Source organism: Ornithorhynchus anatinus, chromosome 17 (genome assembly GCF_004115215.2).
Source record: "Ornithorhynchus anatinus isolate Pmale09 chromosome 17, mOrnAna1.pri.v4, whole genome shotgun sequence".
In the NCBI taxonomy this organism is placed as follows: Eukaryota; Metazoa; Chordata; class Mammalia; order Monotremata; family Ornithorhynchidae; genus Ornithorhynchus; species Ornithorhynchus anatinus.
This window is the reverse complement of record NC_041744.1, coordinates 6,402,149-6,415,941: the sequence shown is the minus strand read 5'-3', so window position 1 is coordinate 6,415,941 and position 13,793 is coordinate 6,402,149. Positions and strand designations below refer to the sequence as shown.

The 13,793-nt window shown below is 48.0% G+C and overlaps 1 protein-coding gene and 1 long non-coding RNA gene across 2 annotated transcripts in view; one reads left to right on the top strand and one right to left on the bottom strand.

The window, feature by feature from the left end:
- Positions 1–13,793, top strand: part of NXN (nucleoredoxin) — a 115,956-nt gene that overhangs the window by 56,639 nt on the left and 45,524 nt on the right. The gene's annotated exons all lie outside the window — the stretch shown is intronic.
- LOC103166246 lies at positions 2,614–6,909 on the bottom strand. Its single transcript, XR_484787.3, has 4 exons — positions 6,842–6,909; positions 6,117–6,384; positions 5,389–5,733; positions 2,614–2,867 (listed from the first exon to the last, which is right to left on the bottom strand). It is a non-coding gene; the product is annotated as an uncharacterized LOC103166246 (long non-coding RNA).

The window sequence follows — 13,793 nt, the reverse complement described above, 5'->3', positions numbered from 1 at the left end:
ATAAAAATACTCAAACATTACTTAAAAAGGATAGGCAGGAAATGACTAAATTACTTGAAATTAACCTCAGTCTTCCCCCTCTGTAAAATCAATCCATCGATGGTATTTTTTGAGCACTTACTATGTGCAGAGTACTGTACTAAGTATTTGGGAGAGAACACTATGACAGAATTAGCAGATATGTTCCCTGCCCATAATGAGCTTACAGTCTGGGGGGGGGGTGGGGGGGTGGGGTGGAATAATGCTTGGCTATGGAAGGCCCCAAGATCTCCAGTGCAAAATCTCCAATGCCAGTCCCCACCATCTCTGACCCAAAGCTTTGGAAATGCTGCAGCAGACAAAGCCAGAGGGAACATATCATCTTGAATAATTCTGTGTCGACTCCCCTAGGACTGGACATTACGATCTAATCGTGTATGCTATGGGTCATTTCTCTGCTTCCTGTCACTAAGGGTGAAACAGGCAGGGTGCCGGGGTGATTACCCACCGATTTTCTTCTCTGATTAAATTTAAGTGATTGCCTTTTTCCGCCTGGCTGGCCAGATAATGCATCTGACCCTCAAGTGCTCTTTCCAAAAGGAAGCGATGGTCGGCTTTCATTTTTTCTCCTTTTCAGAGTGGGATTTGTATGTGGACAGTTGATTGACCCAGCCATGCTCTGAGGGGGACATCTGGATTCAGTTTGTTTTCTGCCCTGGGAAAAGATTGGGCCCTGAACACTGCTTTATTCAGAACTGTCCTCACTACCCAGCCGCGGTGCAGCCCTGATCTCTGAGCTCCTCAGGACCCGATAATGACATGAATAATAAGAATTATGGTATTTCTTAAGCTCTTACTATGCACCAAGCCCCCTCTAGACTGTAAGCTCATTGTGGCCAGGGAATGTGACTGTTACATTGTAGTCTCCCAAGGACTCAGTAGAGTGCTCTACACCCAGTAAGTGCTCAATAAATACGACTGACTGACTGGGATAGGTACAAGATTAGGTCAGACACAATCCCTGCCCTACACGGGGCTCACAGTCAAAGGATCAGAGACAACAGGAATTGAATCCTCATTTTATAGATGAGGAAACTGAGGTGAAGAAAAGTGAAGTGACATACCAAGGTCACATAGCAGGCAAGTGGTGTCCTGCAGAAGTCTTCCCTGAGCCTTGAGCAGGTTCCCTGGGGGAATCCCTGACTCACTCATGCCTCAGGTCAAAAACTTCTGTGTCCCCTCCCCGTGCCCCCTCCTTATGTCCCCTCCCTGTGTCCCCTTCCCTGGTCTCTGGGAAGAGGGGTGCTGCTTCTGAGCCACAGGACTTGCCAGAGGGAGCTTGGGAACTTCAAATACAAATCCCAGCCATAAAAGCATCTCACAACATAACCATACCAGACAGGGGACAGAGCAGCTAAAAACTGGCCAGTCCAGCATAAACTCGGTCGCAAGGCATTCTGCTCTTTCTTTGCAAAACAGCATGGCGTAGTGGATAGAGCAGGGGCCTAGGAGTTAGAAGGTCAAGGATTCTAAGCCCAACTCTGCCACTTGTCTGCTGGGTGACCATAGGCAAGTCACTTTTCTTCTCTGTGCCTCAGTTACCCTATCTGTAAAATGGGGATTAATAATAATGTTAATAATAATGTTGGTATTTGTTAAGCGCTTACTATGTGCCGAGCACTGTTCTAAGCACTGGGGGAGAAACAAGTTCATCAGGTTGTCCCACGTGAGGCTCACAGTAAATCCCCATTTTACAGATGAGGTAACTGAGGCACAGAGAAGTGAAGTGACTTGCCCACAGTCACATGGCTGACAAGTGGCAGAGCCAGGAGTCGAACTCATGACCTCTGACTCCGAAGCCCAGGCTCTTTTCCACTAAGCCACGCTGCTTCCAAGACTGTGAGCCCCACATAAGACAGCAACTGTGTCCACCCTGATTTGCTTGTATCGATCTCAGCACTTAGTTCAGCACCTGGCACATAATAAATGCTGAGTGAATACCATAATTATTATTGTTATGTCAAACTCTCAGTCTGGTGGAGGTTTGCTTAGAAGCATTTGGGAACTGAAGGTGGATTTTTTTCTACAGTGGGAAATATTTTTGCCAGGCTTGATTGTGTGTGACAGTAGACAAATGGCAGAGTCAGGATTAGAAGCCACATCCTCCCACTCCCAGGTCCAGGCTCTTTCCATTAGGCCACGCTGCTTCTCAATTTGGATTGACACTGAAAGGGGGATATAAATGATGAAACAGTCAACGGTATTTATTGAACGGGTACTGTGTGCAGAGCACTGTACTAAGTGCTTGGAAGAGTACAATATAACAGAGTTAGTAGACCTGTTCCTTGTCCAAAAGGAGCTACTGATCCATAATTTGAGTGTCTAGATTGTTAGATCCTTGAGGGCAGGGATCATGTCTACTAACTCTATCATACTCCCCCATGCCACTTGGTACAGTGTTCTGAACAGAGTAGGTCTTCAGTAAATACCACTGATGGATTAACTGAAGCTTTTGGGAAGAGTTAGCTGTTGATGAAGAAAGAAAAGTCTGCTGTTTGCCTCTCCCCCATACCCTTGAGTCTAAATGGGATAGGAAGGCGTCTGTGGAACAAAAGATTCCAGGTCAAGGATGGCCAAGGGGTTTTATCTGCATCCTGCCGATACTCAGGGTCGTTCAGCGGGACGGGGGTGTTTGAGAACAGCATTCGGGATAGATGGCAAGGGTCCGTGGGCTTCTTCTCCTTCACCTATCCAAGGGGTTTCTTCAGTCTGCTTACTTCATGCTCCAAAGGCTCATTTTTTTTTCATTTCGCAGGACTGGTCCTGTGAGGTTCAGTTGCACTAAGCTTAGTAGCCTGCTGGTTTTCTCTGAGCTTCAGTTTTCCCATCTGTAAAGGAGGAGAGTAGTCCCTCAGATAGACTCCAGAATTCTTATATGAATTCCAATAGAGCGTTAGGGAAGGGTAAAGGGAGTACTGTACTTGTTGTAAATGCTTTTATATATTTATAAAGCTAGAATGAACACAAATTCCTAGAGAGTGTGGGCTGACCATGTTTTGTAGGTTTTGTAGGTGTTGAAGGGATGGCTGAGGAGGAGCAGAAAAAAGCTGCCATTAAAAAAGGAAAGACCCAGGCAGACAAATCTACAAATGTCTTTTATCATCCTTTGGGGTGTGCCAAGCCAGGGGGTGAGAAGCTGGCGTCATTCAGATTGACCTCTTCCCCCACTATTAATTTTTGTGTGTGTTGGAGAGTACATCATATTCCCTTAGTAACAACAGGAAAAGGATCCAAAAAGTTAGAATCTCCTGCTTTCAGAATGTAAATAGGAGTAAATAGTCATACTTTCTAACTCCACCTCCCCCACTGCTCCCACCACCCCTCTCTGACCTAGAAGAAATGAAACCAAGATGGAGTCGGAAGCCAATTTTCAGAGAAAAGTCTTTCCAAGTTGCTGTTCTCTCCGAGTGCCCATGGGGCTGAGGTAGGAGGGCATTCGGGGAACAGAAGATTCCAGCTTGTGGATGTTCAAGTTTTATCTGCCAGCAGCTGATATGCAGGATGTTCAGAGGAATGAGGGTAATCGAGAAAAGTGTTTAGAATAGGTGATAAAGGTCTGTGGACTTCTTCTCCCTCCCCCTTCCCAGGGGTTTCTCCTCAGTCCTGCTTACTTCACGCTAAGTGGGTCCAGACGCTGAGTCCGTGCACATTTGAGGCCGTTCACACAGGAAGTACTGCCTTTCCTCCTTTTGGAATCCCACATCTTCCCAAGTTGATACTTGGAGGACTTTGTGTCCAGATGCTGGCATTCAGGAACTCACCCAAGGTGCCAGTTGGTGGAGGGCAAGAAGCAAGCTTCGGGGGCAGGGTGTGGAATGGACCCACCTATCTGGAAGATCCAATCTCGGCTCCCTGCCAGGAAATGCGTAGTGCTTTTCCGAGCCCGAAGCTCTCAGGCCTTGAGGAAAACTGTGGGCGAGCAGGGCTGGGAATCTAGCCTCAGCAGAAGTGGAGGCATAAATGGTGGCGACTTTGGTCAGGCAGTCAGAAGCCCAGGGGGACAGTGGCCTCTGCTGATCCCATGGAGTTGGGGGTGTAGAGCTGGGTAAGTTCCTGCAGACTAATTGGAGAGGTCGGGGGGCAGGAGGCCTAGTCCCCTCCACCCAGTCCCTTGGGATGATGGTCGGGATAGGCATGCAAGATTTTTCTGTAGTCCCAAAGCACCAACAATTTGTGAAAACTTTCCCTGTTACCCTCCTCCCTCCCGTCCCCCACCCCTTTCCCCCTCAGCCTCTGGCTCTGCCCCAGCCATTGATCAGACTTGGCAAATCTCATTTTCCCCTCAATCTGACTTGAAGCCAGAAGAACTCTGGGAAAGGGGTTTGGAGGAGAGCAGCAACTATCATCATCATTATTTACTGACCACCTACTGAGTGCAGAGCCCTTTACTAAGTGTCTGGGAACATACAATTAAAGTAGAAGTAGTAAGGGGTTGGGGGCAATGCACTATTGGGAATGCTTGGGAATTTAAAAAAAAAAAAGAAAAGGAAGTGACGTGTATTCTTTGTCGTCCCCCCGCCCCACCACAACCTGAGGAGCGTACACTCTCTCTGGGAGCATAGGCGTCACAGAGAGTATATATGCAGTGGAGACCAGAGGGAAAGCTTTAATAGAACTGGTAAGGAGGTAATGAAGAATGAATAAATTGGTGGAATTATTATTATCACTATTATCACCATTGTTATAGTTAATAATCATGGCAATCATAATGGCCCTTGTTAAGCATTTACTATATGCTAAGCAGTACATTAAGCATTGAGGTAGATACAAGATAGATCAGGCACAGTCCCAGTCTAACAAGGGGCTTATAGTCTAAGAGGGAGGAAGCACAGATAGCCTCATTTTATATTAAGTTGATTGACATCCCTGAGGTCTCACAGCAGGCAAATGGCAGAGAAAGGATTAGAACCCAGGTCCTATGACTCCCAGGCCCATGCTCTCTCCACTGTATCTCGCTCCCCAGCCTTCTGGACCTAAACTTTTCCTATCCTCTATCAGTGTCTACCCCCTGTGTCTACCCCAGCGCTTAGAACAGTGCTCGGCACATAGTAAGCGCTTAACAAATACCAACATTATTAGTGTCACTCTGGGACTGAAATTTCCAGGGAGTTGATGTTCACGTAGGCTCCCAGGGTTCCTGTGGGTCTCCTTACCACTTCTTGCTTTTCCCCTCTCCTAATTCTTATTTAAGCACTGAGTCATCTGTGTCAGCCTCCCCCACTAGACTGTAAGCCTCTTTAGGGAAGGGGTCATGTTTTCTAATCCTGTTGTACTCTCCCAAGCGCCTAGTACGGGGCTCTACCCCGAGAAGACACTTAATATTCTTGATTGATTGGCATTGTTACTGACCTCATCGTCGAGGATGGCGAAGTCCTGTTGGCTTGTGTCGATGTAATGGGTTTGTTTCACTCTTTAATCCGGGGGAACTGGTGGCCCCCCGGAACCATCGGAGAGCTCTGCTCTCCCCATGCCGGAAACCAAAGGGCCAGGTCAGGCTGTAGAGCCTCACCTCACATCCGTGTGATGTCGGAGCCAATGGAAAAGTTCAGCCACGCAGTCTCCCTGGTTCTGCATTCTTGTTTAATTGGGGAACACGCTCCGTCTTTCCTCCTGTTTACCTTGCGGTTTATTCTGCCAAATAAAACCGTTTTCTTCCTCCTTGGCTCTCGCACCCAGGGAAACTAAACCGAAGGGCTGCAGTTAAGAAAGGAAACAGGAGAGGGAGATTGAAAGAGGCTGTAGGGGATCTCCTCTGATTTAATTGTACATTATAAATTATTTATATTAATTTCTGTGTCCCTCTCTAGACTGTAAGCTCATTATGGGCAGGGAACATGGCTGCAAATTCTGTTTTGAACTCTCACAAGTGCTAAGCACAGTGCTCTGCACATAGTAAGCACTCAATACATGCCATTGATTGATGGATGAGCAGCTGCCTGGGTGACCATGATGAGGCACGGCGAGCCGGAGGCATCGGTTCCTTCTGTTGTCATTGGTTTTGCCTCCATTCGGTGTTGGGCTTAGGTGGTGACTTTGGGCATCCCTCTGGACTGGTTTACCCTGAGTTTTCTACTCACTCTCCATAACACAGTCTCTTTTTGGAGGCCCCTCTGGGCCCAAGGTTGTGTAGGTGCCGGGCTCTTCTGAGGCTCGACGCGAGGCTTGGCAGCCGAGTGGGAGATGGTCCGAGGCAGCAGCTTTTGGGGCCAGGTTAAGCTGGGCTGTCTGTTGGGTGCAGGGCTGAGAGTGATCCAAGGAGGAGATGACTCCAGCTTTCCAGATATACAGTTCTTCGTTTCCCATCTTCATCCTCCTCATTCCTGTTTAATCCCATTCCTGGAGAACCTGGGACACAGAAGGGAGACATAATGATAATAATAATAAGCATTTGTTTAGCACTTACTATGTGCCAACCACAGTTCTAACTCCTAGGGTCGATGCTAGATAATCAGGTTCCACACGGGTCTCTCAGGCTGAGTAAGAAGGGGAACAGCTATTGAATCCCCATTTTGCAGATGAGGGAACTGAAGCACAGAGAAGTGAAGTGGCTTGCCCAAATGACTTGTACGTGGCAGAGGCTGGACTAGAACCCAGGGTTTCTGACTCCCAGGCCCATGCTCTCTCCACTACTGCTTCTCTGACCAAGGACCTGAGTCCCGGAATCAATGCTGTTGGGGACTTGAATCACTGCTCTAGACCCTGAGCTCATTAATGGACAGGGAACATCTGCTAATTCTTTTGTATTGTATTCTCCTGACTGCTTAATATAGTGCTCTGCACAAGGTAAGTATTCAATAAATACCACTGATTGATGGACTGATTGAATCTTCCTCCAGGCCTGTTAAAGTCGCTCTTCATCTAGATGGTGTAACTCCCCTCCCCCTTTTCCCCTTCCCCTGCTGACTTTTTTTTCCCTGTGTTCCGAGTCCCTGACTGTTCACTCACCACGGTGACTTCTTGTAGCTTAGCAACATTGATTGTCACAGCAATGCCTCCTCCTGAGCGGTTGCCCCCCCCCCCCCCCCCCCCCCCCCCGCAACATATATCAAGTGTCCAAGCCACATCTTGTTGCAGCCAATTGTTTCTTCAGCGAAGACCCAACTCCAAGGCCCGGCAGGGGCAGAGCCTTTGACACCAGCCTTGGCACGAGGCAAAGGTCCACTTGGCTTGTTTGTAGTTGCCTTTTGAAAGCCAAAGCAATGATCCTCAAGCCAGAAATAAGGCCCCAGAGACCCAGCGTGGTGAAGAAACAATTCCAAGGTCTTTCTGACAGAAATCCGATCTGTTTCCTAGGAGATCTAAGACCTGAGTGAAGAAAGGCTCCAAGAGCTCTGCAGGCCCTGAGAGCAGGAGCGCAGAATGAGCTAAAGATTGTTCTGGCATCTCCCCCACTCTACCCCACCGTAGTTAGTTTGGTAATTATCAAGCGCTCACTCTATGCTAAGTGCTGAGGTAAATATACGGTCAGCAGATCAAGTGGTCCCTGTCCCATGTGGCGCTCACAGTGTAAGTCTAAGTAGGGAGAGCAGGGATCTTCTCCCTATTTTACAGATGAGGAAACTATGGCATAGGAGAGAGGAAATGACTCACCCAAGATCTCACAGCGGGCCAATGGCAGAGTTGGAACTTGAACCCAGATCTCCTGATTTCCAGTTCTATACCCCTTCCAATAGGATACACTGCCTCTGCCTTAAACAGAACTGACTGTCTCCCAGTACTAGTCCAGGATCCTTTTTTTCTCGCCAGGGGTTTGTTTACCAATCAATAAATGATATTTATTGAGTGCTTACTGTGGACAGAACACTGTTCTAAGTGCCGGGAGAGTACAATACGGGAGGATTTTGTTAAAAATATCTACTACTCTTCTTAAAAAAAGAAAGTGTCGTATCTCGTGGGTGGTCCCAGAATTCCAAAGAATTCTGAAGAGAAGTTGTTTTAGTTCTGTTTTTTTTTTCCCCAAAGATCTGAGTGAGTGGGAGCTGGTGGAGAGAGGAGTGAAAAGACCTAGTATCAACACAGTGCATTTGGATAGTTCTTTTATTGTTCCAAAGCTCCTTCACTTCCTCATTTAATTCTCATGACAGCCTTGTGAAGTAGCTATATTATTAGCCCCAGTTAACAGATGAGGAAACAGAAGCCCAGAGGGCTTAAATTACATGCCCAAGGCCACAACAGAGCTGGGACTAGAATGTCTCTCTCCCACTCTAGACTGTAATCTCCTCGTGGGCAAGGAATGTGTCTGTTTATTGTTGTATTTTACTCTCCCAAGTGCTTAGTACAGTGCTCCTCACATAGTAAGCGGTCAATAAATATGAATGAATGAATCCTGGTCTCTGACTTTCACATCTGGGCCCTTTTTTTTTAATGATATTTGTTAAGTACCTAATATATGCCAGGTACTGTACTAAACATACAGGGGAAACATACAGGCTATTTCAATAATCGATGTCCAAAGACACTGTTCGGCAAGGGAGGACAATGTGTAGGGGAATGGGCTGGATACTGTGCCAGGGTAACTATACTACATCTCGGCCTCATTCTCCATTCTCCCCGGACTGTGAGCGCTGGGCTCGAAAGCCTTCTACGTTGTCTTTGCTAAGACGCTGCTTGCTGCAATCAGAGCTGAGGCTTGTGGTTCTCCCCCTTCCAGCTAGAAATTGGAAATGTAAGGGGTTGGAAGAGAGTTGAGTGAGAGAGGGGTGGGTTTTTGGAAGATGAGGCTATACGAGTGAGGTCATGGGTTCTAATCCCGGCTCCGCTGTTTGCTGGGTGGCCTTGGGCAAGTCACTTCACTTCTCTGTGCATCAGTTACCTCATCTGTAAAATGGGGATTAAGACTGTGAGCCCAATGTGGGACAACCTGTTTACTTAACAAATACCGTAATCATTATTATTATTATTGAAGCGGCGTGGCTTAGTGGAAAGAGCACAGGCTGGGGAGTCAGGGGACATGGGTTCTTATCCTGGCTCTGACACTTGTCTGCTCTGTGACCTTGGGCAAGTCACTTAACATCCCTGGGCCTCAGTTACCTCATCTGTAAAATGAGGATTAAAAGTGTGAGCCCCACATGGGACAACCTGAATACCCTGTATCTACCCCAGTGCTTTGAACAGTGCTTGGCACACAGTAAGCACTTAACAAATACCACTATTCCTCTTATTATTGTCATTATTTTTCCTTCCCAATATCCCTCGAGGAGTATGCTCTAGTTGAAGGAGTGCAAGCCTGGGAGTCAGAGGACCTGGGTTGTAATCCTGGTTCTGTCACTTGTCTGGTGTGTGACCTTGGGCAAGACACTTAACTTCTCTGGGCCTCAGTTACCTTCTCTGTAAAATGGGGATTAAGACTGTGAGTCCCAGCCCCAAACCTGAATGATTTGTATCTACCCCAGTGCTTACTTTGCACCATAGCAGGCACTTAACAAGTACCATTATTTATATATGCAACACAGTCATGTGTGCATTTCCTTCCTTGAATGACTCAATTTTCTAAATATTTTCACATGGGTCTTCCCCATTAGAGTATAACCTCCGTTTGGACTGAGAATGTGTCACTAGCTTGTTTTGTTCTTCCCAAGTTCCTAGTGCAGTGTGTTGCCACCTCTCCACCGACCGTAGATGCTCAATAAGTAATACTGTTGCTTTTTTGGTTTTAAAACCTTCCATTTGCAGAGGAGAGCCCTCCTGGGCATCGAGCCTGTGGGGACCGCCCATCCCAGCTCTGCTTCCCCTGCCACGCTCATGCTCAGGTTTCTCGTTGAACATGTCAGGAATTTGACTGGCGGGGTGAATTCCAGATTTGCTACTCCACCCAGCTCTGGGCCCCAGGGGTGAGTGTTTTGGAAGTAAAATGGTATTTCTCTCCTCTTCCCCTGTAGCCTACAGACTACAGAGCCTACAGTCTAGAGTTCACAGACCTCTAGACCGTAAGCTTGTTATGGGCAGGGCACGTGTCTGCTAATTTGGTTGTACTGTACTCTCCCAAGCGCTTAGTATGGTGGTCTGCACATAGTAAATGCTTAATAAATACCATTGATTGATTGATTGATTGATCGAGCCTTGGGGAACATTTCAGAGGGCCTGGTGGGTTTATCTGTTCAGACTTCCTTTGGGGATATGACTGCATGATTGGATGGCTTTCCTTTAAAACACAAACTTTTGTTTGACCCAGATGGGCTAGATTCAAGCCTTTATTTTTTCCCTGTGAGTTTTGGGGAAGCCTGTCCCCTTGGAGAAGTGGCTGTCTTTCAGAGTTCACTCTCCAGGGAAGAGGTCCAAACACGCATCGAAGGTCCTCGATCCGAGAGGTCCAGTCACACCGGTGACAAGAGAGATGTTGTCTGTCCTCTAAGTAGGAGCGGGGATATCTCTTTCCCAAGGGTCTTGCGGGACTCTGGGACCATCAGTGTTCTAAGAAACGCCATGTGGTCCACAGAAAAGGCATGCCTCGGCACTCCTCTCCTTTCATTCTTCCACAAAACAGAAGCCCAGAAGTTTAGTGAGGGAGAGTGGGGGAATGAGAAATGGAGGGGAGTTTCTTTTGGGTAGCACCCCTCCCTTTACTCGAATTGGAGGAGGCAGCCACAAGGTCTATCCAGCGATGACCCATTTTTTCCTTGAAGCCGCCTGATCATCAGTCGGGGACTCCAGGGTGAAGTTTCTCTGAACTTTGGTCCTCCTTTGGACAGCTCTTTTTGCTCTAATGTAGTGGAGACCCAGAGCCAACCACAGCCCAAACCAAACTCCCAACCACAGTTGTTTTTTTTATGGTATTTGCTAAGCACTTACTATGCTCCAGGCACTGTACTAAACACTGGGATAGATACAAGCTAATCAACTGGACACAGTCCATGTCCCATGAAGTTCTCAGTCTTATTACCAGCTTTAGAGATGCAGTAACTGAGGCATAGATAAATGATTTGCCCATGGTCACAGAGCAGACAAGTGGTGGAGTTGGGTTTAGAACGCTGGTCTCTCTGACTCCCAGGCCTGGGCTCTGTCCACTAGGTTTTTCCTCTTCCACTACTTCCACTATATTGTAAGCTCCTTGAGGGCAGGCACCATGCCTATAACTCTTTGTACTGTTGAAAGCACCTAGCAAGCTGCACAGAGAAAGTGCTCGATAAATACTATTGATTGATAGATTGATGGCACCCCAGATTGCACGCTGTGCCGCCCTCAATGTAATCTACTTACTGTGTCTGATTTTCTTGTCTCCGACCTCTTGCTCACATCCTCTCTCCTGCCAAGAACTCCCTCCCCTTTCTTATCCAGCAGACCTTTGCCCTCCCCATCTTCAGAGCCCTCCTGAAATCACATCCTCTCCAGGAGGCCTACCCTAATGAGGCTCTTATTAACCTTTCTGCACTCTCTTGCTTCCTCCCCTCTGTAATTTATATCTTTCTCCCTTGCTAGAGGGTATGCTCCCCAAGGGCAGAGATCACCTCTACTAACAGTTTTGTACTCTCTCCAGCACTCAGTAAAGTGCTCTGCCCAGAGTAAGCGCTCAGTAAGTACCATTGATTGAAGCTGCCATTCTCTAGACTATAAGCTCCTCTAGAGTGTAAACTCACTGTGGGTAGGGAACATGTCTCCCAACGCTGTTTTATTGTACTCTCCCAAGTACTTAGTACAGTACTCTGCACACTGTAAGCACTCAATAAATATGACTGATTGATTCTGAGCCCAAATAAGCACAGTCCCAGAACATAAAGAGAAGGACATAATGTCTGACTCAACTTCCCAGCTCACGATTATGTATGCCAGGCTGAGAGAAAGCGCTCCTGGGAGTCAGGACTCCTGGGTTCCAGATTCAGCTCCGCCTTGTGACCTGGTGGGCTGGGTCCCTTTCCCTGAGACCTCCTGGAGGACCAGGGGAGCAGAAAAGTGGGCGTGGAGAGGCCTGGCTACTCTGTATCGGGCCTCAGGGGCGATCACAAGGAAGATCCAAAACTCCGTGGTGACCAGTTTGTGATCTGGCTCCCTTCCCTCCTTGTTTGTTCTTGGAAATAATAGACTTTCCCCAGCGGAGTGAGAAGTGTTATTCCAGCCGGGGCGTGTGGGTGTAACTCTGTGGATACTTCCACAGGGCAGCCGAGAGGTCAACCTTAGCTCAGAGATCGGCCCTGGCGTGTGTCCCTCTGAATCCTCGAATGAGAATTTTGGGGCGGGAGGACGAGGTGGTCGGAGAGTGGCTGCCAGGCCTCAGTGCCATTGGGGGAGGTCCTGGCTTTAGGGACCCATCTGGGGATGGGGCTTGGGGCATTTCCTCAATAATAATCATAATAATGGAGATATTTGTTAAGCGCATACTATGGCCCTAGCACCGGGATAGAGACAAACAGATCAGACACAGCCCCTGTCCTACGTGGGGCTCACAGTCTAAGCTTGAGGGAGAGCAGGCATTAAATCCCCACTTTCACATGAGGAATCTGAGGCCCAGAGAAGGTGACTCACCTAAGATCACACAGCAGGTACGTGGCAGACCCAGGTCTTCTGACTTCCAGACCCACACTTGTTCCACCAGGCCACGGCCTCTTCCCACATCTGAAGTGCACACGGAGCAGATTGGAGCAGGGTAGCCCTCTCCAGGAGCAGGGTAGCAGCGTGTGTGTTTTGGGGATGTGCCCCTTCTAGCTTTCCTGTGCTTTGATGTAGCCCACTGTGTGTAATGAACATCTGCCCCTTAAAGGGAAACAGATTTGTGGTATAAATTTCAAAAAAGGAAGAGGGGGTGGGCGGGCAAAAGAGGGAGCAGCTTGCTTAATCGTTTTCACACTGATCCAGGGGCTCGCCTGTGTGAGAGAGCAGATTTAGTGGAGGCATCTGGGTTGAGCAGCTGTCTTTGCTGGCCTTCTCTCCGTGGCTCCTGGCCTTCCCTCTGTGGCTGCTGGCCTGCCCTCCATGGCTGCTGGCCTGCCCACCATAGCTGCTGGTCTGCCCTGCGCCGCTGCTGAGCTGCCCTCCTTGGCTTTGGCCTATTGATTTTGATTCTTAAATCACCAACAGTTTCACCTCTCCCTCCTTCCCTCCCTCCCTCCCTTTCTTTTCCATGTAGCAAAGGATTCAAAACTGTCTGGTGGACAGACATTCCTCCATAGACAAGCTGGTGTGGTCTAGTAACAGAGTTTATCCTTTTCATGGATAGAACACCAGACTGTAAACTCACTGTGGGCAGGGAATGTGTCTGTTATATTGTACTCTCCCAAGTGCTTAGTACAGTGCTCTGCACACAGTAAGTGCTCAATAAATACAATTGACTAATACAATCCCCACTCTCTCTGGAGCCTCTCTGCTCATCCTAAGACACTAGTCCAGAAGCAGGATGGGAAAAAGAAGTTTGGATCGTTAAATAATGCAATAATATTTAAACCAGATGAAGGTGGTGATGAAGAGGCAGGAAAGGGGGATGCTGGGTGGGGCTGGGGGGAAAGCCGTGGTTGCTTCCCCGGGGAGTGGAGGGTGACACTGGGACACACACCACCCCACCTCCTAAAATACTAGTTGTGGTAACTGGACATCCCAGCTGACCCAAGGATCCCTAGGCCTCAAGAAATCTCATTGCCTAAGGACAAATGGGAGGCTCGAGGCAGAGGGCTGAACACAATTCCAGGTATTTTATCAATCTTAATTATTGAGTGCTTGCTGTGTGCAGGGAACTGTACTAAGCGCTTGGGAAAGTACAAACAACAATATAACGGACTCATTCCCATTCCCTGCCCACAGTGAGCTTACAGTCTAGAGTGGGAACAGAC